Below are 9,539 nucleotides of genomic sequence, written 5' to 3'. Positions count from 1 at the left end.
TTGTGCTCTTGTGTCCAAGCCAGAGCTTTCTCTAACTGGGGGAGAAATGGTGACAGTTTCTTGGGCTCAGAAAGAGAGAGGGGGAACCCTACACTCTGGCTAGGGTGCGCTGAATGGCGTGGACACATCTGTGACCATGACACGCTCCTGCACCTCTAAATATGAGAACCCCTAGAGGCTAATTCCACTGGCCACCACTTGCCCCGCCCAGCCTCCTGCCCTTTTTCAGGGGAGTGTCCCCAACCGCCCTGTGGCCACCTCCGCAGGCCCTTCTCGGTGTGCGTGAGCCCCAGAGCGCGCCAGGGAGAGGGGGCCGAGGACAGGCCGGCTGCCCCGCAGGGACTGGGGTCCCTGGAGCGCCCGCTCCGGCGCGGCCAATCCCGCCCGGGTTTTGCGGCCGCCGCGCCCTCCCCCCGCCCCCCTCCCCCCTCCTCCCTCCCCCCTCCTCCCTCCTCCGCCTCGCGCCCGCCCGCCCGCTCCCTCCCTCCCTCCCTCCGCTAACGCGCCTGGATCAGTCTTCTGGCATTTCCTGCAGCGGGGCCGCGCCGCCAGCTGAGCCCCCGCGCGCCGGGCCCAGCGCCCCGAGCTCACCGCCCGGTAGGAGCGCGGCGGGCGGGATGCCCGGGAAGGGGCCGGAGGGATGCGGGAGGGACCCGGCAGGGGCCTGGGGAGGGGTCCGGAGAGGCCGAGGCGGAAAGGGCCCGGGGCGTCCCGCGGGCCGCTGGCGGCCAGCTCGGGGATCAGGGGCGCCCCGCGCCGCAGCGCCCGGACCCCAGGGACTGGGTCGCAGCCCCGCGGACCGCGACAGTAGCTGGCGCTGCGGGACTCGGCCCCGGCCTGTCGCGCCAGGAGCCCGGGTGGCGCGGGGACCGTCCCAGGCGAGGGCGGGTTGGGGCGCGGGTGGGGCCCTGGTGTGGGAGCGGCGCGCGCAGCCCGGCTCCCCACTCGGTGACGTGAAGGTGTGGCTGGGTCGTCGGCCTGGAGGAGCCGGGTCTGTGCCCCAGGTGAGCTGCCCCCGGGTCCAGCGGGGAGGCGTGTGCGAGGGGGCGGGGCGGAGGAGCGGGGCGGCTGCGTGGGGACCCGGCCTGCGACCCGGGCTGGTTCTGAGAGCAGCGGTGTCTGGGTCCGCAGAGAGAGCCTGCGTGGGCTGAGCGGAGCACTCTTGCCCTCCCCAGCAGCCGCAGCGTCCATCTCTTAGGCCGCTGACCCTCTACAGATTTGGAGCCTCAGGAATTGTTCTGGGGACATGCGTTTACAGGAGGGTCCTGTGCACTTGAGCATTCCTGGAGGTTAGTGGAGCGTGGGACAGGCTGCTGGGGCGGCCAGCAGCCCCTGGGGGCACTCCCCAGCCTGGGCCCCCCAAGCAGTGCCCTGGCCTCCCTCCCTCCTCCGCTGAGCTGTCTGCTGTCAGCAGCTGGCTGGGGGTGTGGACAGGTCCTTCCAGGAATGAGGTGGGCTTCTCTGCACCTCACCCACCCTAGGCCTGGGCCAGGCCTGGCCTTGCCAGAGCAGCTAGTTGGATTTCTGCTCTTTTGTCATCTGGAGGTTTTACTCATTTGCTACTCTCTCTACACAAGGAATAATGGATATGTGTGTCTGTCATCTGCCTGAACCCCTTCAAGATGCCTTTTACAGGCATACCTCTATGATTGTCCCCTGGGTCCAGCCACCAGGACAGGGGATGTGGGCACTCGGGTTGGGCATGTATGTCCTGGGCATGCGTACCCCAGGGAATCCAGGGCCCAGAGAGCAGAAACCCTGCACTCCCCAGTAGCTGGCTGAGTGCTCTGACACTGCCTTTTTACCCCGCTTCCGTGGTTGTGTGGCCTGGTGGTTCCTTGAACTTGACAAGCTTTGCAGGCAGCAGGCAGCTTCAGGGGTATCTGCTGGCTCCCCTTCAAGCTTCGAGCTCCAGATCTGCAGATCCTTTTGTCTGCCTGCACGTGTGCGGGGCAGGCCCAGGGTGCCAGGGAGGCAGGCGCCCAGTGTGTCTGTCTGGTCTGCCTTGCCAGGCTGTGTGCAGAAAAGGTGACAAAGCAGATGGGCCAGGCGAGGGCCTTGTCTTGGGGACACTGCTTGCAGACATTGAGCCCTGGGCAGTATCTCCTGGATGCCAAGTGGAGGCTCCTCCTCCCTGGGCCTGGGGGTCAGCTGGCCCGCGTTGGGCTGTGAATGGGTCAAGACCTTGTTCAAGGTCCTCCCTGGCCACATGCAGAATAGGAATGCAGCCCCTCCCCCCGTAGGGGGGCATTTACTATGCTGAGCATGTCCCCAATCAATTTCTCTCCAGAAATCTCTCCTCCTGGAAGCTTCCTGAGCAGTGATAGTAATCCAACATGCTACACGTGAGGGAGGGAAGAAAAGCTCCGTGACAAGACAGTGGTTTGAAGACTGTAGTGTGTCTTTGGCAGCGGACTTTGGTTGTGGGGTCTTGTGCTTTCTGCTGATTCTGTGTTTAAGCCGCGTTGGCGCCCGTACACACACACAGTGTACAGGTGGAGGAGAACACACCCAAGGTGACAGAAGCTGGCCCCACCCCCATTCTCGTTCGTTGTTCAAGGGACAGGTGTTGAGCTGAGAAACTGCAGACCCAGCTCACGGTGATACGGGTGAGCCCTGACCCCCTCGAAGCTCCGACTGGGACAGGGGGCTGTAGTGAACAGGGGGACAGAGTACGTGCCCAAAGGGCCCCAGTCATGTTGACCTGAAGGGAGTTGTCAGGTGCTGTTCCCACAGCGGGGTCCCCAGACAGGTGGGTGGAACTGCCTGGCTGCTTTTGGGGGTGGCAGAGAAGCCAGGTGGGCAACATCGTGTATTGGTGGCCAGGTGTGGGGTGGTGCAGAAGGACAGGCTGCAACTTCCCGCAGGTGTGCTGCCTTGGGAGGTTCTTGTGCCCCTCACTGGTCGTCACAAAAGAACAGAGTCTTGCTTTGCTCCCAGATTTGCCCCATGACCCACCGAACCTACGGGTTGAGGAAACAGCTTTCGAGGGGAGGGTGAGCTCTCTGAGGGTTTGCAGCTGGCCTCCGCGCCGGCTCATTGTACCTTTCACGGTGCTGGCTGCTTACTGGGAGGTGAGTGAGCAGATCGTGGAGCTGCTCAGGGGACCGTGTGGTCCGTCCAGCGCAAAGAAGTCAGACTTTGGATCTTGCTGTTCTCTTAGCATAGCAGTTGTTCCTGGCCAGGGCCCCTGGGAGCGTGTGCACAGGCTGTGAAGTTGGCTGGTGCTGGTGTCTTGGCCAAGGGGAATGAACCCAGCTGTGTGCTCAGGACCTGCCTGATGGAAAGCCAAGTCTTGGGGCAGGACAAGGGGGCGGACAGAGGGATGGGGCAGACACAACACTGACTCCCCCTGGCTTTGAGCTCTTTGTCCAGCCCAGTGGCTGAGGAATAAGCCACTCAAGGGAAGGAGTGTCACAGGACTGAGATGGGGGCAGTCTGGACATGCTTCAAAGGCCCCCAAATAGGGAACCTCTGTAACCAGGATCACAGACCTGAGGGATGCGAGAAGGGGGTACTTGGTGGCCAGTGGGAAGGGCCTTGAAACTGCCTGACCAGGCCCCTGGGGAGGTGCAGGGTCAGCAGAGAATTGCCAAGTTTATCTGGGTCGTGGAGCCAGTGAGGGACAGTCCCCATTGCTCAGGGTGCGAGCGTGCTTGGCCAGCTCTGAGGGATCTGGTGTACCCTCAGGGCTCTTGCCAGTCTCAGAGCCAATGCTTCACCCAGAGTCCCAAGCCTGCCTCACATCCAGTCTTCTCCTACAGCCTCCTGCAGCTTTTGCCTGAAGGACCATACTAGCCATCCAACAGGCTCTCCATTCTGGCCCCTTCTGGTCCTTCTCCAGCCAGCAGTCAGCATGATCTTTAAAAATATAAACCACATCACGTAACTTACCCACTTAGAGTCCTCCGTGATTCTCACTGATCTCAGAATAATTCCAGACTCCTTTCCATGTCCCACAAGGCCCTGTGCACCCTGGTCTCTGCCCACCTGTCAGCTGTCCCACCTCCAAGCTCATGCTCGTGGACATCCAGCCCCAAGCCCGCTTTTCCTACCCCAGGGCCTTTGCACTTCATGTACCCTCTGTCTAGGGTGCTAATTCAGAGCTCAGCTCCGATGTCACTTTTCTGAGAGACCCTCTGTGCCTGACTAAATGCCAATTCTAAGGTAGCTGTGTTTTGTTTTCTTAGGAGCATTGATCCATATCTGAAATTGTCTCCCTCTGTAATTGAAAGATTGAATATGGAGAAAGCAGCTGGACCAGAGCCAGGCCCACAGCAGGCGCTATTAGCACAAGTGGTCATTGTTAACTTGTAGCCTGAATGTCTGCTCAGGACTCGGTTCCTGGGGCCTGGCGCATACGTAGTAGGTGCTCTGTGCTCATGTGACGCTGTAGAATTGTCTTTGCCCACGGAAGTCAGTGGCTTGAGACTGGATGCCCCCTCCTGCATCTCCCTCCGCCAGCTCCCAGGAGACCTGACCAGCTCATTCCCTCCCGTGGAGGACCCATTGCAACCCTTCCCACGGTCCTGTCGTTCCTGAATTAGAAAAACAGTGTGCAAGGTGGCTAACCTGGGAGGAGTGCCTGACATTTCATTTGGTGAATGGAGGTGGGCTAAATTCCCTGCCCTGACCCTGGGGGCTGAAAGGCTGAAGGGGAAGGCCCCACAATTGAAAGACACCTACCCAGTAATGCATACAGGTTTTTACAAGCTTAATGAGACCGTGGGGAGGAAATTTAGGGACACCCCATCCCACAGCTGCTGACCAGGCTGCCCCTGTGACCAGCCAGTGGTCACTTTCCCTTGTCCAAGGCCCCGGGAATTTGGAAACCAGGTGTAGGCCACGCTGTGCTGTCAGAGACAGGTAAGTGCCTAGGAAGGCAGACGGAGGCCATGGCTGGCAGGGAGATGGGCCAGGCCCAGAGCAAGGAGGGAGCGCAGCTTCCCTGCCCTCTGCTGCTAGCGGGCAGGGGTTGCGCCTTTGTCCCTTCCCTCGCTGGCTGGGCCAACAGCCACATCGGTTTTCAGCAGCTTCCTCGCGGGGAAGGGTGTTCTTCGCCAAGGGGAGGGAGTGAGGAGGCGGCATTGGTGTGCCCACCTATTGGGGTGAATATGGCAGCGGCGTGGGGAGGTCGCTTAAGAGACCAGGGCTGTGCAATCGGGGAAGGGCAGGATGGGGAGGTGGGGAGCACCCTTGGCTGTGCTGCGGAGGGGCAGCTTATCTCGTGCCCGCCTATTGGGGTGAATACGGCAGAGGGTCCATTGATGAGCCCGTGGCTGCGAGGCCGGTTCCCCGCGGGTGCTGCGGGTGCTGAAGCAGCCGCAGGATTTGAATGCCGGTGTATTGGGATGAACGCAGCGTACAGTCACTTAAAGGGCGGGGTCTCGGGTGGTACTAGACATGCTGCTGCTTCGCCGTCTGCCAGGTCGGCTTCGGTGGCTGTGCGTTCTGCCTTCCATCATCGTGGGAGAGCCCCTTTCCCAGGGGGCCAGAGGACGGGGCCCAAGGGGTGACCAGTGGGCACCTGAGCAGCGGGGATGGAAAGACCAGGTTCCCACCCCACCCCCAGTCAGGAGTCACGCAAATGCAGCTGGAGGCAGCCCAGAGCGGGGCTGAGGTCCGCTGCCTCGGAGGACTTGGACCATCACCAGGGGAACCGGCGGGACATTCCTGGGGGCAGAGAGCCCGCGGAGAGGCCGTTTGTCCTTAGTATTGCTGTGTCTGGGGAATGTTGCATGTTACGCCTCTGCTGCTTTCTGAGAACAGAGGCAGCAAGCGTTCTGATCTCATTGGAGGGGGGGGGCGTGTCACAGCCACCCTTGGGGTGACGCCCCAGGGCCTGGGGGCCCTTGCCAACCTGGTCCTCCCATGGGCCATGTGGTTGTGAGATCCTCACCCCAACCCTGGGAGACAGGGGCGGGGTTGGGGGGAGTCCCACCCCTGCCAGGTGGAACCTAAAGGTGGGCGTGGCCACCTGTGGTGCAGGGCCCTGAGAATGTGGCCAGAGAGGGCGTGGCCAGGGAGGGCGTGGCCAGGGTGGGCATGGCCAGGGACCTGGCAGCTCAGGAGCCCTGTTTCCACACCTCTGCAATGGGCCCTTGAGCGAGGCCCTCCCTGAGGTCTCTGGGGGAGCACGTAGCCGTCCCCCGAGGAACAGGACAGGCTCTCCTGCATAGTCATCTGCTGGAGAAGAGCCCGGTCCCATGCCAGCTGGGCCTGTGCTGAGCTGGGCAGTGAGGTGGCTGAGCCAGGCCCCCAGTGCCCTCGTATAGACCTGGGGATGGAGGATGGGAGAGAGGCTGGGCCAGGCTCCAGGGGGTTGGTGGTGTCCTGGGTCACAGTGGATCTGGAGGCCTGGCCAGGGAAGATGGCCTGTGGGTCCTTTACCTCCTCCACCTGCATTTCCCTGTCTGTAAATCAGGCCCCCACAGCCCCATGAGAAGTCATCAGCTGGCCTCACGTATGCATTGGGTGGGCGTCAGCAATAGGCTGGTGACTGGCATAGCTCCTTGTGGCTCAGGAACCAGACCTCCTCCTTAGCCCACGGCCAGGTGCATGGGAGGGCCTAAAGGGTGCTGGGGAGGGGAGGGGGAGCTGGGACTTTGCATTAAAGCCCAAACATGAGCCACAGGTGTAGTGAGGACCCCACCCCACCCCCAGGACTGAGCGCTCCACCCCCAGCTGACCTTTAGAACTCCCGGCCTCCTGGGTGAACACTGAGCCCTAGGAAGGGCCCCCACAAAGCCTCTGCGCACCGTCGTCGTTCATTCTCTGGACTTGGAGCATCTGTAAACTCCCACCTGAGCCCTCCTGCTGCCCCTCCAAACACAAACTGAAGGTCGAGGTCAGCCCAGGGCTCACAGGATCTGCCCGACTCCCCGCGGAAAGAATGGCAGGGTCACTGTGCTGCCCTCACTGTGCCTCAGTCTCCCCACCTGTAAGGCCCCGCCTAAGGCTCCCCGACTGCTGACATCCTGTGTTCCACACGCCTGGCTGCACCCCGGAGCAGGGCCGTGGGGAGAAGCCCAGGGCCCATACTGGTTGCCTGAGACCAGGTTCTCCAGAAGCCTGGGGTCCCCAGCGCCTGCCCTTCCAGCTGTGTTGTATCCTGAAGATACACGTCAAGTTTTATATGGAAAAAAGTTTCCACTAATTTTAAACAGTTTGAAAGCCACAAGACAGAGTGATTGGAATCTGTCTCCCCTTAGTCCCTCCCTCTCAGGCACCCACACGTGACCCTGACAGTTTCCTTAGTGTCTCTAAAGCTGCCTCATCTGTTGGCCTGTGTCGGCGGTAAGTCCAGCCTGCTGCTGGAGAGAATGCCCGCTTTCCCTCCCCCTGCCTTCCTGCGGTCCTGAGTGGGACAGGGAGAGGGCTTTCCAGACCCGAGAAGCAGGCCTCCCACCTGCACCAGCCTAGCATAAGCACCCTGTAGGATCGCGTGCCACCTTGTGGCGTCCTCCACCGCCTTGTCCTGGAGCACAGGGACAGAGCAGCCCACTTTGAAGGGAGCCCTCACCACTCCAGCCCAGCCAGGCTCCTGCAAAGGAGCAAAGGGGGCCCTGCTCCAGGACCTCAAGTTGAGGGCATATGCACCAGGTATGAGGCTGCCAGCTGCTGGCATCCCACCCTCACAGCCCTGCTCTGTGTGCCACCCTGCAGCTTTCTGTCCAATACAGACCCTCCCTGGCAGTGGGTACCCACCATCAGCACAGCCAGTGCCCATCCTCTAGGAGAAACTTCCTGCTGCCACTGGCAGGACAGGCTGGGCTGGTTTGTCCTTCTTCTGAGCAGAAGGCAGTGAGTTCCTCAATCCCGGTGCAGGGGCTTGTCCTCTGCTCAGCCCTCCCGGTTTACCGGGGCTCAGCCTGGTATGAACCTCTGGGTGAAAAGGGTGAGAGCCACCCTGGCTTTGGGTCCTGGCCTGTTCCTCTGTGCCTTAGCATATGCTGTTCCCTGGCCTGGATCACCCTTCCTCCCAGTCTGTTTGGTGTGCTGACTCAGCACCCATACCGGGGTGGCACTTAGTGGGCATGTGGGGAGTACCAGACAGTTGGAGAGCTCGGCCCCTGGCCCAGCCCCTTCTCTGTGGAGCCTGTCTGTTCAGGGTGACCTTGCGTGAGCCTGCCTCACCCCTCTCGGCCTCTTCCCTGCTTCTTATGGGTGGGTCTCCTGCTGCTGCCAATTTCTGATACTTGCTGCCTGAGCCTGCTCCTCTCCACTTGCTGGGGAAATGTCACTTGTTTTTCCTGGTGGGTCAGTGAGCTGCTGCAGCTGCTGTTTGTTTGGTTTGGGTGTTATGTTTATGCAGAGGCAGGCAGCTCTCTGGAACTCATTAAGCCGGATGCCCTGGTCTGTAACAAGGCCCCGGGAGAAGGGCTCCTGTTTTCCTGTGGGGGCTCCATGGAGTGACCCTGTGACCCCCTGGATGCCCAGAGGCGGTAGTTAGAACATGGCTCAGCAGTTTGCAAAGCAGGCAGGAATGCCCTCAGTTCAGACACTTCACTAGCCAGGGGATCCTGAGCAAGTCCTGTAAGCTTCAGGCCTCAGTTTTCTCATCTGTAAAATGGGCCTTCACAGAGCTGCCCCACAGTGAGTGCTGGATCCCACTGGCCCAGGATCTGGTTTATGCTCCGTCAAGCCCCTAAGCTCTTTGAGCAGGAAGAGACCATCTCTCTATCACTAATTAAAAGTGTGATTAATGATTAATGGCTGTGAAAGACCTAAACACAGGAACCACTCGAAAGAATAAAGCCGATCCCACTTTGTCAAGGCCGTGACCTCTGGCTGTTTCTGGTTCAGGTCTCTGAGCCGAAAGCTCCCGGGCGCCCCTGAGCCCTGCGCCTTCATGTCACCCTCCTTCCCGGAGGGTTTCCAAGCCCACGTTCCCAGGCCTGTTTTTGTGCTTTTACTATATATGGATGAAGCCACAAACAATGGCAGGCTCCCTTGGCTTGGGTACGGATGTGACGAGACTGCTCATGTTCCGTTCCTCTCCCTTCTTGTGCCTCATCATTTAGGCGTGGCAGACACATTGCAGAAGCACAGCTTCCTCCGTGTCGTGCGGTTCTGAGCGACTCGTGCGCTTTCATTTTCCTCACTTTACATAAATATGTCAAGCGTGTGCCCCTTCTCCTGCGCATTCAAGGCGTTTGCATTTTATTCCTGGTGCACGTGGCTAGGTGCTCCTCTGCGGTGTCGGCCTGCAGTGGGGGTTTTGGGGTCCCAGGGTGCACACGTGGATGTGGCCAATGGTGGCCGTTGATGACCCGGCACACGTGGGGGGGAGTCGGCCTTTCCCTAAGCAGATGGGGGAGAAGGACACAGTGAGTGTGGAGCTTAAGGAACAGAGCTTTGTGCGCAGGGGTCTGTTTCCAGGACTCAGGCCCAGGGGGGTAGGCAGGGGCCACGTCTCCTGGGATCAAGGTGCTATTTAGGGTCAAGAAGAACTTTCTTAGCAAGTCCATGGACTGTGCTGGCCCCGGAGGCCCACACGCTCGCTGCATCTGTCCTCTGTCCTTGGAAGAGATCACAGG

At 60.5% G+C, this 9,539-nt stretch overlaps 1 protein-coding gene across 4 annotated transcripts in view; it reads left to right on the top strand.

Annotated features, from left to right (window-relative positions):
- The first annotated feature begins 269 nt into the window (after positions 1 to 269).
- Positions 270 to 9,539, top strand: part of OSBPL5 (oxysterol binding protein like 5) — a 54,796-nt gene continuing 45,526 nt past the window's right edge. Inside the window, exon 1 of one of the 4 annotated variants that reach the window (XM_081062250.1) lies at positions 270 to 597. The gene's annotated coding sequence lies outside the window, so the exon portion shown is untranslated. Of the gene's footprint in view, positions 598 to 877; positions 1,005 to 9,539 lie in introns of those variants that run through there. The other 3 variants (XM_081062248.1, XM_081062249.1, XM_081062251.1) reach the window with 3 other exon arrangements.

This window comes from Rhinolophus hipposideros (genome assembly GCF_964194185.1).
Source record: "Rhinolophus hipposideros genome assembly, chromosome: 10".
In the NCBI taxonomy this organism is placed as follows: Eukaryota; Metazoa; Chordata; class Mammalia; order Chiroptera; family Rhinolophidae; genus Rhinolophus; species Rhinolophus hipposideros.
Note: the sequence above shows the minus strand (reverse complement) of the source record. Positions and strands in the feature narration are given on the sequence as shown.